Source organism: Mesoplodon densirostris, chromosome 5, assembly GCF_025265405.1.
Source record: "Mesoplodon densirostris isolate mMesDen1 chromosome 5, mMesDen1 primary haplotype, whole genome shotgun sequence".
Taxonomy (NCBI): Eukaryota; Metazoa; Chordata; class Mammalia; order Artiodactyla; family Ziphiidae; genus Mesoplodon; species Mesoplodon densirostris.
In genome coordinates this window covers 67,104,533-67,118,873 of record NC_082665.1, presented here as the reverse complement: position 1 = coordinate 67,118,873, position 14,341 = coordinate 67,104,533, and the positions used below count along the sequence as shown (strand labels likewise).

The 14,341-nt window shown below is 43.6% G+C and overlaps 1 protein-coding gene across 1 annotated transcript in view; it reads left to right on the top strand.

Moving 5' to 3' along the window:
* The first annotated feature begins 535 nt into the window (after positions 1–535).
* GPR156 (G protein-coupled receptor 156) overlaps positions 536–14,341 on the top strand; it is a 93,781-nt gene continuing 79,975 nt past the window's right edge. The window contains exon 1 of the mRNA XM_060099905.1: positions 536–735. The gene's annotated coding sequence lies outside the window, so the exon portion shown is untranslated. The remainder of the gene's footprint in view (positions 736–14,341) is intronic.

The following is a 14,341-nucleotide window of genomic DNA, read 5'->3' as shown; positions in this document are numbered from 1 at the left end:
AAATTCTGAGGGAAAAAAAAAGCCTCACAGAGATGGGAAGGACAAATCCTCAATCTGAACCACAGAAATGAAGCCCTGGTTCTGGTCTCTTAAGTCAGCTGTCCTAAGGAGAAGATAAACCCACGTGCCTTCTTAACTAAAGCAGCCCCCAAGGAGGAGGATCAAATTGGTTCCCCTCACTGTCTGCATGTTCCAAATGAAAGGGCCTGGCTGTATCGAATGAGAGATCTGGGAAGAGTCCTGGATAAAATCTCGGACATAATTCCTGCTCCTGGGAAATAGAGCCTGAGCGTCCTCCTCCCCGCTCCGCCTCGGAGTCCCCGGGGGAAGCCTCGCTCACGCGCTGCGGGGCGCGGCGCACGGGTCCGCGTGGCCCCGAGGCGTACGGGACCCTACGGGGTCGGACCGCCCTCCCTGCCAGAGCGCCGGGTCCGGCGAGGCGCGCGGGGCGGTGCCAGGGGAGGGGCAGGAGGTCCTGCCCCGCCCCAGACGGCCAGGGGCGGCCCAAAGGCGCAGCGCGCCCCGTGCAGAGCTCAGAGACCCGCGCCGCCGTCCCGCTGCCTCCGCGCCCGCCTCCCGGCTCCGGGTTCGGAGATGGGCGCGGCGCCCTGCGGTGCTGCCCCCGCCCCTCCCCGTCCCTTCCGGCGCCGCGAACCCGCGAGAGACCCGGGCACCGCGGGCGTCCCGCCGCCGGCCGCGGGCTTGGCGCTCCTCGGCGGTCCGGGACCTGGTGAGGTGAGCAGCGCGCCCTGGAGGATCCCGAATTCGGGAGTTTTCAGGACCTCTCTGTGGACACGATATATCCACAAAACATCAAACACTTAAATTCTAAAGTAAAAAGTGGAAAGGGGGGGAAGGGCGTTCTCTCCTCTCCAGAATCTGGGCAGCTTCTTTGGAAACGGTAGAGAAACTATCTTAGAAATTGGCGGAGAGCCAGGGTCCCTGACCAGGGATGTCTGTGGCAGCTTCCTGAGAAAAGGAGGGTTACTGGTATTTGTCGGGAAGAGGGGCTGCGGCTGTTCCGTTCTGTTAAACGAGCGACAGTCTGCTGAAACGGAGGGATCCGGGAACAGCGTGTAGACCTCCCAGAGCCTCCTCACCGAGCTTGTCCCCAAACCTGCCTGGTGGCGGAGGGCGGGGGCACGTGCACCCCAGGGTGCCGGGTGGCGGATAGGGTGGACTCCCTCACGGGCACTGTGAGGTCCTGAACAGAGAAAGTTTTATTGTACTGCGGTCTGTCGAACTGCCTTGTTCTGGGCAGAGGAGAGTCGCCCGGGAGCTGCCGCATCCTTGTAGCTCTCTTCGAAACTAGAGGCCACTTGTTAGAACTTGAATGGTGTATGTCTAGTTATACGTGCTACGCTGCGGAATACGAACCGTGAGGTTTTTCTTTAAAATTGAGATTTGTTGTTAACATTTTCGAATAGGAATCTGTGGGGAGAGACGTCATTGCTTGCTCTCTTACTCTTCCCTTTGTTGGTTTCCTAGGTACATGGGTGCATGAATAATAGGCAAATTATGTCCTAGCCTATAATGAAATGTCTTTACTGGTGTAGTCCTTTAACCAGGATATGGAGGGCAACATTAAATTATTGCACCCCTAAGTGAAAGATTTTCAGGTGGGGATTAAAAGCTGGAAAATTTGTTGATATAATTGTATGAGGCAGCAAGGCCTGCAAAGGAAAACTAATTTTTCTCCACCAATGGCTAAATGCAGCATAGAAGGCCTCCCTGCAGGCTGGGTAGCAGCCAGGCTTGCAAAACAGTAGCTTCTTCCCCTGCAACAGTTGGAGCAAATGTGTAAATGGCTAAATAAATGGAGATAAATGGCTGAGGAAGTGGTTGTACATAGTGTAAGGCAGTTTGAGTCTGGAGAAGAAAATGCCTTGGCAGGCTTTGCTTGAGTTAGGGATCTCTTGGGAGGGGACTGGTGCCTCTCTGGTCCCCATTTTGCCAACCTAATTCCACTTCAGGGCCACCGCTGTCTCTGGAGTGCTCCCCGTATTTCCCTTTCTCTTCCCCCTCCAGCTTTTAGCTTTTCCCTGTTCCCCAGTAAAGTAGCATTGAGCTTGGCAGAGGCAGAGTTATGGTAACCTGGGGATAGAGAACTTCCAAGTCTAGTGAAAGCAGAGCTGTGGCCTAGGGGAGACTCGGGGTCGGTGGGGTGAAGCAACTTCCAGCTTAGACTTCCAGCCTAGAAGGCTCTCAAAAGAGTGGGAGGGTAATGATGGAGGGAAAGAGATTCTCTGGGGAGGACAGTAGGTACTTAACAGTTTGTTTCCTGCTGAGGGTTTTACTATTTCCTTTTTTTGTTGTTTGACCATAAGGGCATTTCCAGATGGAGTTGGGGGAGTATAGAACTTCTCTGAAAAGTCCCTCCTTTTCCCAAATTTGTATTTCTTTCAACTCCCTTGTAGGTTTTCAGAGAGTAAATGAGGGCAGGGGGAGAGAGAAGAAAGAAGCACTGAGGCTCTGCCTTTCCACAGAGACAATGGAACGTGGACTGACTTGGGCCTCGAAGGTGGATTTGAAAGTTGAAAAGAATGTTCCACATTTAGTTAAAAATCAGAGCCTTTATTTTGCAGAAGGGCATTGAGAACCATAACATTTACCTTTAGTTACTGATGAGTTTTGCCTGATAAAGGATCCAAGTTCCTACCTCTCTTTTTTTTCTCCAGCATTTTATTGTGAAAAATTTCAGACGTACAGAACTCGAATCAGAATGTGGTTAAGAAATAGATGAGTGAAAGATATTGACATTTTGGGGTGGGGGGAGGATCTTATTCTTCTGACTCTTCCCTAAGAATCCTAGGCACATCTCTTCATTGCTTCCTTTTTCCCATTCTTAAAACATCAGTTGGATGATCTCACTCCCCTGCTTAACACCCTCCAACGGAATAAAATCCCTCGCACTTGGAATAAAATCCAACTCTCTACCAGGATTTAGCAAAGCCCTATGTGATCTGGCCTCTTTGCCCTTATATTCTGTCACTCTCCCCTCACTTTACTGTCTTCCTTGCTTTTCTTTGCCTGAACACTCTTCCCTCAAATACTGGCAGTGCTTCTTTCCTCAGTTCATTCAGGGCTCTTTTCAAATGTGACCTCCTCCATCAGGTCTTCCTTGACCACCTGATCCCAAACCGCACTTTGTCACTCCCTGTCCTCTGACCCTGCTTTAGCTTTCTTCACTGTACTTACCATTACCCAGCATTAACTAGTATATCTGTTTCTTTATTAATCATCCATATATCCCCCACTCAAATGTAAGCTTCAGTAAGGACAAGAAATTTTTCGTTTTATTCATGGCTGTGTTCCTGTTTGGCATATTGTAGGCAATTAATAAATAATTGTTGAATTAATTAGATAATTGAATGACACAGACAAGACATTGCCTCCCATAAGGGTTACAGAACCCTTGGTAAAATACTGGAAGTCCTTGTAAGTAATTCAGGTTAATCAATATTTTATAGGTAAATGGTGATCCTAGAGATCAGTGGCCACTCTTATCTCCACAGTGCTTTGAAGCTGAATCCTGTGTTAGAAGCTGGGCTAGTTTTGACAAACCCTTATCCCAAACAAGATATAAAAAATTTCAATCCTAGAAGTTTACCCCTTGCCCCTTTCTAGTTACTCCCAATCCCCAGAAGAAACTTTTGTTATGATTTCTGTTATCATAGGTTAGTCTTGCTGGTTCCTGAACATACAAATGCATTCACACAGTATGTACTTTTGTGTCTGGCTTCTTTTTGCTTGGCACAATGTCTGTGAGATTCAGCCATGTGGTTGAGTATAAAAGTTGTTTCTTTCTTTTTATTTCAAGATAGTATTCCACAATATGAATGTCTACCTTCTATTTATCCATTCTCTTATTGATGGACACTTGGGTTGTTTCCAGTTTGGAGCTATTTTGAACAAAGCTGCCATGAACATTCTTATAGAGTCTGCCTCATTTGGGCGTCTATGTACTCCTTTGAAAATCTTTGTGCCACCAGTGCTGAGAGCAGTATGGCAAGGTTATGGTGGCTATGACCGATGTAGCAGCCTGCCCGCAGCCCAGCAGTGCCCTTCCTAGACAGCCCCACTGGGCGCTGCCTTCCACTGCAGGGGGAAAGCACTTGGAAAAGGAGTGCGCAGGCAAACTGGGGAGCCCTCCGGTGCACTTTCAGTGTTTCTAGATCCTTAAAAGAGACTGTAGAATGCCTGCCGCCATTGCTGTTGTATCCACCTCCTCCTCTCAGCTCCCCATCCCAGTACAAGTTGACTCTAATTAGCCATCGAGCATCCTGTTCTCGAGGGGTTTAAATATTTATGAGTAAGAGTCTTGTTCAGAGCCTGATAAAATATTTATGTGTTTCCATGGGGGCATTGGTTTCCATCTAGACTTCTCAAGGTGTTTTTTTGGAGACACTTGTCATAATCATGAGCTGCTCGGACAGAGATAGATGATACAGCCAGAGAACATGGGTAATACTGAACCCACCTTGCTTTCTAGGGATGGGGGAGAATGAGCCTTCAGAAGAAGGAGCATTAATAGTATCTGGATGGGGAGAAAGACTGACGACAATGACTTGGGAAAAGCAGGGCCTGTTGATGGAGTGCCCCTGAGGGTGTGAGTCCAGAGGGGATGGTGGAAAAGAGCTTGTCAGCGTGAGGAGGGATTAATTAAGATGGAATGCATTCGTTCCAAATAGAAGAATAAAGAAATCAGCCTTTAAAGGACACAGTTCCTTTGACAGCAGTGTAGACAAGGCCTGTATAAGGCAGCTGTGCTGAGTGCTATAATTATCACACCTGCTATGAAAATATGGGAGAAGGAGTGGAGGCTAGCCAACGTTTCCAGGGCTGGGGGGGGCCGGGGGAGAGAACTAGCTATTTCAGGAGGAATTGTTATTTTCATCCAAGGAAGAAGTGCCTTTTGAGTCAAGTTTTGAAGGAGGTGTGGCTCTCTGACTGGCGGCTGTGGTGTGGAAGGGCATTTCCAGACAGACAGAGTAACTTAAGCAGACACTTGATTCAGGGCCAAAGTGCTGGTGTGGCTTTGAGTGAGGTGGAGATGGGGGTCAGGGAGGGGTGGGGCAGGTTTGCAGTAAGAGGTAGAGCCGGAGAGCTAAAGGCCAATGGTAAAGGAAACAGGAGCCCGGACTTCAGTCTGTTTGTGGTAGGGAGCCATGTAACTTTTGATTGGGTCAGATTTTGAGCAATTCTTGGGCAGTGCCTCCAGCCCAAGCAAGGCCTTGAGGTCTCTTTATGTCCAAGGCACTTCCAGAATATTCTCCTGTGTCCAATCCAGTCTAGAGACTTTGTACAATCTACTCTAAGGGATGTAAACAAGAGGAGGTCAGATTCATTCAATATACTCCTGGGATTAACCAGAAACAGATCTCACCCAACACACAAATACTCAGAATACTCCAAGTCAAACTGAATTCATGGGCTGTATACTGCATCCTCTGATCTCTTTCATGGCCACTTGGCCTCAGTGGGAGGGAATTGAGAGGGTCTAAGTACCCCTTTATCACCTGAACCTAAATCTGGGTCAGTATACTTCAGGCTGGGTTGCCAAGCAACAGAGGACCAAGCAATGAGGCTGGCAGACCATCTCTGCAAGATTCAGGCCTGCTTCAACCCGGGTCCTGGGCTGTGACTAGAGAGGCAACTGGCAATAGAGGGTTGAGGCCATGCAGATTGACAAGCCATAGACAGGACTGCTCGGCCACCTTCCACATGTGTTCTCCCGTCAGATCACAGATTCCTATTCAAAAGTGCCTCAGGATGTTTACTTTTAATCCATAATAAAAATAAGGAGGTCAGGAGGGGTGTGAAACCTCTCGGTCATCTCCACTTTATGGTGTTTGTGATAAGGAAGGAGAGAATTGTAGACGGTGATGGTATGGGGATAGTCAGTCTTCAGTGCTGTGGTGAGGAACTTTGCATATGTATAGATTAGCTGGAGAGCTCTGGAGTTCTGGTGGGGAGAAGCGATTTCTTGGTGTGAGGACAGAAAAAGGCATGGGAGGACCTCTTAGAGAAACTTCGTGATTCTGCCCAGGGCCTTGCTATTTGGAACTGCTCTCTTGCTGCTGTGGGTACCTGTTCTAGAGTGACATTGGGAACACCCAAGAAAGAATTCTCTGGGCCTTCCCATTGCCGTCTGCCTTTGCTGCAATGTCAGACTATCAGTCAGCACTATCAGCTCACCATCCTGATTTTCCAAGGGTCATTGGGGAGACCTTGGGAGAGGAGGCAGAAGCGAAAGTCTTAACTAGGGAAATGGCAAGACTCCGGACCAACAACGTCCTTCTTGGTTCTAATTTAAGAAATTCCTGATTTTTTGCATGAAGTGGAATCTTCCAAGGGCCACATTAGCTGTAGTAGTTCCTCTGAACAGGTGAACAGTGTGCATCCTTAATTGAGTGCCTTTTCCAAATGGACATTTCAGTGATTCTGTGTTGTGCCCTGGCTGGTGATGGTTGCCTGCTTTTGGATGCTGTTTAGATAAACCCAGGAGATTGAAGAGGAAGGAGGAAAGATGATGGCAGGAAACAGGAAAGGGAAGAGAGTAGTGACCTGCTGGGGTCCTAGGTACCCAGTTATCTGCAAATGAAAGACTGGGATGAAAGAACATCAAATAACCACCCATGGGAATCTTTATGTGCAAATATTGCTGACTTCCAAGGCAGCTGTGAGGAGAAAAGAAGGGCGGAGACGTGAGGCTGCTGTCAGTCAGTTTGAGGAATATTACTACAGGCTTGACACACCAGAACACATAGCCACACCACAACCGTGCAGATCCCAGCAGTACTACACTGTCCAAACCCCTTCGCGCTTCCATCACATTCTCTCATATTCATTCATAATATTAGTTATGTATGTGAGACATTTCAGCTGTACTTGCAAAGATACACAAATGCAGACTGACTTTATAAAGTAAGTATAAAGATAAGAAGAAACTATTCTAAAATATTACCAGCAGTGGGATTATAAATGATTCCTTTTCTTTTTTTTAAACTTATCCCTATTTTCTGTGATTGCTATTATAAGTATGGATTTCTATGATAATCAGCAAAACATTAAGTAAAAAAATCTTTTAAGGGGCTAAGTAGGGAGAAAGAAGAAGAGGCATAGATGGAGGACAGTAGGATTGTACAAGAATAGAAAAAACATGTTGGAAGATGAATGAACAAAAAAGTTAATCCTTTTCAGGCTGCTAACTTCTGCATATTTTTTTGTTCATTATTGAATATCATATCTCCTGCCCCCCGCCCCAAGGATCTGGAAGCTTCTATTAGCATGAAACCAAATTGCAGATACCAAGCCAAGTTCACACCTCCAAGACCTTAATGCAATCCTGTGGGTGACAATTGGAAGTCCCACAACTGGCTTACTGATGTCAACCAAGGTGCTAATTAACACAGAGCACTTCAACCTGGGCGGCAGCATCTTTCCCACAGAGTTTAATATTTATTCTTGCAGTGGCCGGGCCAGCCTTGTGCATCTCATATCTGGAATATGGAACAGGGACCAACAAAAGCTGTCTGTGGTTGGAGTAGTGGGATTTTCCCAGACAAAAGCCTGTTCTATTCTCATCCATGCCTCTGCCTGCTGCTCACTGGCTCAGGCAACCCCTTGGGAAGCTCTGCGGCTGAGCCTTTGGAGGGGTAGATGTAGTTTTCATTTCACAACCACTGGCCTTTTCTAGAGGCACTGTCGAGTCTGTGCTTTAATTGGCTTCTATGAGGGACACGTGGTGAGGCCTCTCTCTGGGAGCAGAAGTTGCTGTCTACCTTTACCCACCAGGATCAATTTAAAGCAAATGCCAGAGAACTATACACCTCACTGAACTCTGGGGTCTGGCATTACTTGTAATAATACAGTCTCAATAAATCTTTTTTATATTTTTAATTTATTACTTTTTTAAATTATAAAAGTAATACACACTCATTATAACAAGTCTAGTAAATAGCAGTATAGAAAGAAAATGTTACTAATCTCCACCTACTTTCCTTTCCATCGTCTTGACAAAACCACTTCTTTACCCCTTTTCTACTTTCAAACAAACGTAGGTAGAGTTATTTTCTATTTCATGTGTAAATGGGATCATATAATACAAGTTATTCTGTTTCATTTTATTATATTCCTTTGTTTATTTATTTATTTACTTTTTATAATATTCCTTTGCAGAAAAGTTCCGTAATTTTTCCCATTATTTTTGTATTGATAGATATTCTGCATTTTCCTCCAGTGTTTTGTTGTTTTGTTTTTTTTACACAACAAACTATGCCACAGTAAACATTCTACATATATCCTTACACTTTGGTTTTTATTTCCATAGGAAAATCCCCCAAATTGGCATTTCTGGGTCAAAGGGAACACACACAATTTCACTGCTCACTGTGGGTTTCCCCTACAGCAGTCGTTTCCCTCCCTCCTTTTGTCTTGCTCTCCCCTCTCCCACCGCCTTTCTCCGGGGGGGGGGAGCCTGTGTATTTAGGCAGGAGAGCCCTGCAGTGAGAACTCATCCTTGCCAAGTGTGGATTATATCAGCTCAGTGGGGAGCAGGGTCTGCAGTGTCTTGGTTGCATTGTGTCTCTATTGCTTCTGGTTGGCCAGACTGTTTACAATTCCCCTTACTCATTTATTCCATGCTGAGGAATTATACATGGTCTTCATCTGTGGCAGAAGCAGCATGATCAGTGGGGAGGGGGCCGCTTTCAGAGAGAATAAGCTGTTACAATGCTTTCTCACAACGCGGTATCTGCTAATGTTTTTGTTATGTCCTTCCCTTAATAGTTGGATTGAGAAAAGTTCTTTGATTCCATCCCGCTCTTCTCCCTCTATTTTGAGGGATTTGGGATTTGGGGATTTTTATGAGTATATAGTCAATCAACTACAATTGATTACTTGACATGAGGATTATTAGTTGAGAAGGTAGGGGTCTCGGAGTTTAAGGATCAGTGCCAAGCAACAGATGTGAACATTTTTAAGTAAATGATTTTACTCAACCTGGTATTAGTAGTGAGCTTCCCAGGACTACTTGGCTTTCATTTTTATTTTTGCTCTTGTTTGCATGTAAAAATTCAGTCTGGCCCATAAGAATTGAGAGGGGTGGGATTCCTCACCACACCAGGGCTGGAGAAAATATCAGAGAAGCATTAAGGGAAGCTGGTGAGTATGAACAAGTGAAATATAAATGGTGAACTGACAAAGTAGCAAGAAGTTTATGAGATTTTTAAATCCTCAGCTGAAGGCTGCTGTGTGGGCCTGTGAGTTCATGGACAAGCTATGGAGATCTGTGATCTCTAATCTATGTTACAAACCCAGTTGTGATTCTGTGTTCAGAATGCAAACATAAGCTAAGTGGAGGGAACAAAATCATGAAGTCCTATGGCAGACATTTTGCTGTTGGCTTCTATAACGCATGCTGAAATTTTTGCTCAGTAGCTTTGAAATGGATTTTTATGTCCTAGATTGAAAACTAAAGAAAGAAATGAAAACCAGAATAGAAGTTATTGTGATTAATTTCTAAGGAGAAATTTTAACTTTAGGTTGGACGTATATAAACCTGAAGCATAAGCATCATCCTTTGTGTTAATACTTTTACATCAACTTTTATTTTCAAGTATGCACTGATGGAGTAATAATGATAGTTAAACCAATCCCTATTATAGGTTTGTCTCTTATAACTTAGGGATTCTATAATATATCTTAATTGGTCTCATAGTTAATAGTAAGGATAGTTATGCCTTATACTGTTTGCGCTGTGATTTGCATCTGTAAAGATTATCTTTAAACAGTTTGGTCTTGACAGTAAAAAAAATTTAAGGTTAAACATATTACAAGACATTAAGCATCTGCTTCTGGCCGTAATGGTCTACCTGATAGTAGACCATTGCTCCCAGAGGGGACATCTAGAAAAGCTGGTTTTCAAAAATCTATTTGAAGGTGTAAAAGACCTACCAAGGCAGCCAGTGCTTGAGAGCTAAGACCTTAGCAAGAAGAGAAATTCATTGAGTGCCCTACATTCTAGGTTGCAGGTTTCCTTGAGACATTTACCATTTATTAAGTAGCATGTGAGGAGAAGCTAAGAACCCAAGCAAAAAGCAGCTGCTAAGACTCAGAGAAGCTGAGCAGAACATTCTGCAGCCTGATAGGGCTGGGGAGGGAAAAAAGGGGAATTCAAGGATACTAAGTGAGCCGGGACATAAGAGGCCATGCTCATGGAAAGAAAAGAGGCACAGAGGAACCAGCCCAGTAAGTTTGAACCATTTTCCTTATAAGTCATTCACCAATGTATAAGTAGCACAGACCAAGAGGTAAGAAAGCCAAACAGAAAGCAGGTGCTAAAAAGCTAAGGTAACCAGAGCTATTACAGTATTATTGTGCTGGGGAGATTAAAATGGGAGTGTTAGGCCCACCAAAGTGGAAGGGCCTGAAAAACACTGCAACGGTTAATTTTATGTGTCTATTTGTGTCGGCCACAGGATGCCCAGGTATCTGGTTAAACATTATTTTGGGGTGTATCTGTGGGGTGTTTCTAGAAGAGATTAGCATTTGAATTAGGGAACTAAGTAAAGCAGTTGGCCTTCCTCAGTGTGGGTGGACATCACCCAGTCTGTTGAAGGCCTGCATAGAACAAAAAGGCTGAGGAAGGTTGAAATTTCTCTGCCTGACTACTGAGCTGGGACATTGATCTTCTCTTGCCCTTGGCACTCCTGGTTTTCAGGCTTTCGGACACAGACTGGCACCTACACCATCAGCTCTCTGGCTCTCAGGCCTTTGAACTACACCACTGGCTTTCCTGTGTCTCCAGCTTGTGGATGACAGATCATGGGACTTCTCAGCCTTCATAATTAATTGTGTGAGCCAGAACCTTGTAATGAATCTTTTTAATTTATATATAAAATATTACTTCTGTTTCTCTGGAGGACCCTGACTAGTACAAATACCCTAAGCTTTTGGTTGGGACTCCTGAGGGACTGTGCCTGAGGAGTTAGCCCAGAAATAGACCTGATCTTATAAACAATTGAAATCCAGTCCGCAATCAGATTAGCCACTGACTGGATTAACATGATCAGTTTTGGCTCCGGCCAGAGCGAGAGAGGGAGCGGGAGTGGGCGCGGGAGGGTGGGGGCCGTAGTGGGCAGCCCGGTGGCCTTCTCGCACAACCCCCGACCCCCTCGCCCAGCCCCTTGGCCAGAGCCCACCAGGAAACCACTGTTTTTTGCTCTGAAGGCCTTTAACTGATTGGATGTGGCCCACCCACATTGTAGAAGGCTAACCCTGTCAAACCGTTTGTCCTTGCACTGCACTCATTTAATGACCTTGCCCTTTGTTGCAGCATGCAGGATCTAGTTCCCGGACCAGGGATCGAACCCAGGCCCCCTGAATTGGGAGCATGGAGTCTTAACCACTGGACCACCCTATTCTTGTTTTTAAATACGGTCCCCTCCGTCTCTCAATGGAAGATAAGTTTGGAGCAAAGGTGTCCAGTAGAAATGTTCTCAAAAATCCTGGGCATGTTCTCAAAACACTTTTTTTTTTTAAACAGCTATTTAATTGCCACTGTACTGCCAAGGATTAAATCAGTTTTTTACCTTGCTTCTTCACAGTGTTTTCCTTATAAAAAATTAAAGTAAGAAAATGACTGCCAGGTGGAGAAAACTGTCTGCTAAAGAATTGTATAAAGGCGTCATAATGGCAGTATAAAAGACTTGATCTTGGAATCAAGGCCTTGGGTTCATGTTATAGCATCTGCTACTTTCTAGCCATATGACAGTGATTTTATCTCTCTGGTTCTACAAAGTGGCCATACTTCATGTTACTTGTTGTATCAGCAAGAAAAATAGACCACAGGGTGGGAAGGGTTACAGTTAGTCCTCTGGTAGTGCTCTGGTTTCACAAGTCTTTTCTAAAGTTCTTAGAATGATTAGTAGGAGGTAATATTCATGTAATACCACCAGCACTGTGCCTGCTTAATAGAAGACACTCAATTATTTCTTGAGTGGAGTTAGTTTCAGTTGATACTATACCCTTTAAATTTGAAAAAAGCCAACTTATTTTACCATATACACAATTGTTTACTGTTAAAAGTGTTTAAATTAATTGTACCCTTGGTTACCTGTTGAAAAACAGAACTGAAATGTTAAGTGGTGACCAAGTAATTATACTTCCATCATGCTAATGTTGTAGGGAAGAATAAACAAAAATCAAACAGCAAAGGCATACCCAATAATTAAGTTGCACAATTAAAGGTTAATATTTTCTTAACACAAAAATGCAGGTCTCTACTTCATCCTACTCTCTTACAGCTAATCTTTGATAACTCGAGACACACTGAAAATATTAAAGCCAACTAGGTCTTAACTGATTACATTTTCCTTAGTAAAGGTGGAAGTGTAGAGAATTATTCTTAGTATACTGATACAAATAAAATTGGCTGGTTATTAGATGCCTTTCAGTGTAGTGGTTATGGTAAATGAAGTTCTCTTGCCTATAAAAGTTTTGTCCAAATCACTTCCTAGTTGCCTCAAAATCCCCCACTTGTTAAGTTCTCCTTTCCCTATTCTTACTGGTTTTCTACCTTCATACCTTTTTACGAAATAAACATTTTCTTCCAACTAAAAAACAAAAAGATAATCAGTTTTATTCTAACACCCTAACAGAAGCTAAAAAACATATCCTTTGGAAAAGAGAAAATGATCTAGAACTTCTGTATTCTTAACATATGGTCTCTGATATTCAGTGAAATAAAACAAAACAAAACAAAAGGGGGCATACCAAAATATTCTTTCCAGAATACAGTGCAGAAAGGGAGAATGTAGACTCTCTGAGTTGAGAAGACAGTTTCAAGTCTAGGGAGACAAAAGGCAGCTGGAGTTTGCAGAACGGAGTATTGAAGAGGAGAAAGCTGCTCAGAGAGAACTCCAGAGATTCTCACAGAGTATACCTCAAGTACAAAGCTGAGTACTTATGAGCACGTGAGTGTGAGGAAGCTACCTAGGGAGGGAAGAAGACCCACTCAAAAGGATTAGAGGAACCAGTACTTGCCAGTCACACAGGGCTGGGAATAGAGATTTCATCAGGAAAAAGTGCAAGCAAAAAGACAGTGGGGGCTTCCCTGGTGGCGCAGTGGTTGAGAGTCCTCCTGCCGATGCAGGGAATGCGGGTTTGTGCCCCAGTCCAGGAAGATCCCACATACCGCAGAGCGGCTGGGTCCGTGAGCCATGGCTGCTGAGCCTGCGCGTCCGGAGCCTGTGCTCCGCAACGGGAGAGGCCACAACAGTGAGAGGCCCGCGTACTGCAAAAAAAAAAAAAAAAAAAGACAGTGGAACAACATCTTTAAAGTACTGGAAAGACAAAAAACAAAAAAAAAACCCTTCAACCTAGAATTCTATGCCCAGTGAAAATATCTTTCAAAACAAAGGCAAAAGACTTTTTCAGATATATAAAAGCTGAAAGAATTCTTTACTGGCAGATGTTCACTACAAGGAATGTTAAAGGAAGTGCTCCCAGCAGAAGGAAAATGATACCAGGAGGAAATATGGATATGTACAAAAAAGCGAAGAGAACCAGACATGGTAACTACATGGGAAAATATATAAGATTTTTATTATTTAAACCTCTTTTAAGTAAAATTGACAGTTTAAAGGAAAATAAAAACAATGTATTGTGGGTTTTATAACATATTTAAAAGGAAATGTATGACAATGACTGTACAGTGGCTGTTAGTGGAAACATGGAAATATATTCTTGGTCACATTCTTATACTACATGTGAAGTCATGTGATATCACTTGAGGGTAGACTGCAATAGGTTAAAGATGTATCTATAAACACAAAAACAGTCACAAAAAAGAAGTATAACTAATAAGCCAAAAGAGAGATAAAATGGAATCATAAAAAATACTCAATTCACTTTAAAAAAAGGCAAAAAAGGAGGAAAAGGGAAAGAAGAATAAAAAACAATACAATATGGTATATTTAAACCTAAAAATACCAATATACCAATAACTACTTTAGATATAAAGGATCTCAACACCTCAACTAAAAGGCAGGAATTTCCAGATAGGATAAAAAAGCTAAGCCAGTTATATACTATGTATAAGAAACAGACTTTACATATCAAGACAAAAATAAATTAAAAGGGTGGAAACGTTTAACCGTGTTAACACTAATCAAAATATAGATGAGTAGCCATATTAGTATCAGATAAAGTAGATTGCAGAGCAAAGAATATAATACACCTAATAACAGAGCTCCAAAATACATGAAGTAGGGATGATATGACTTCAAGGAGAAATAGACAAATCCATAATTGTGGTCCATAATTTCATTAGCTTTCT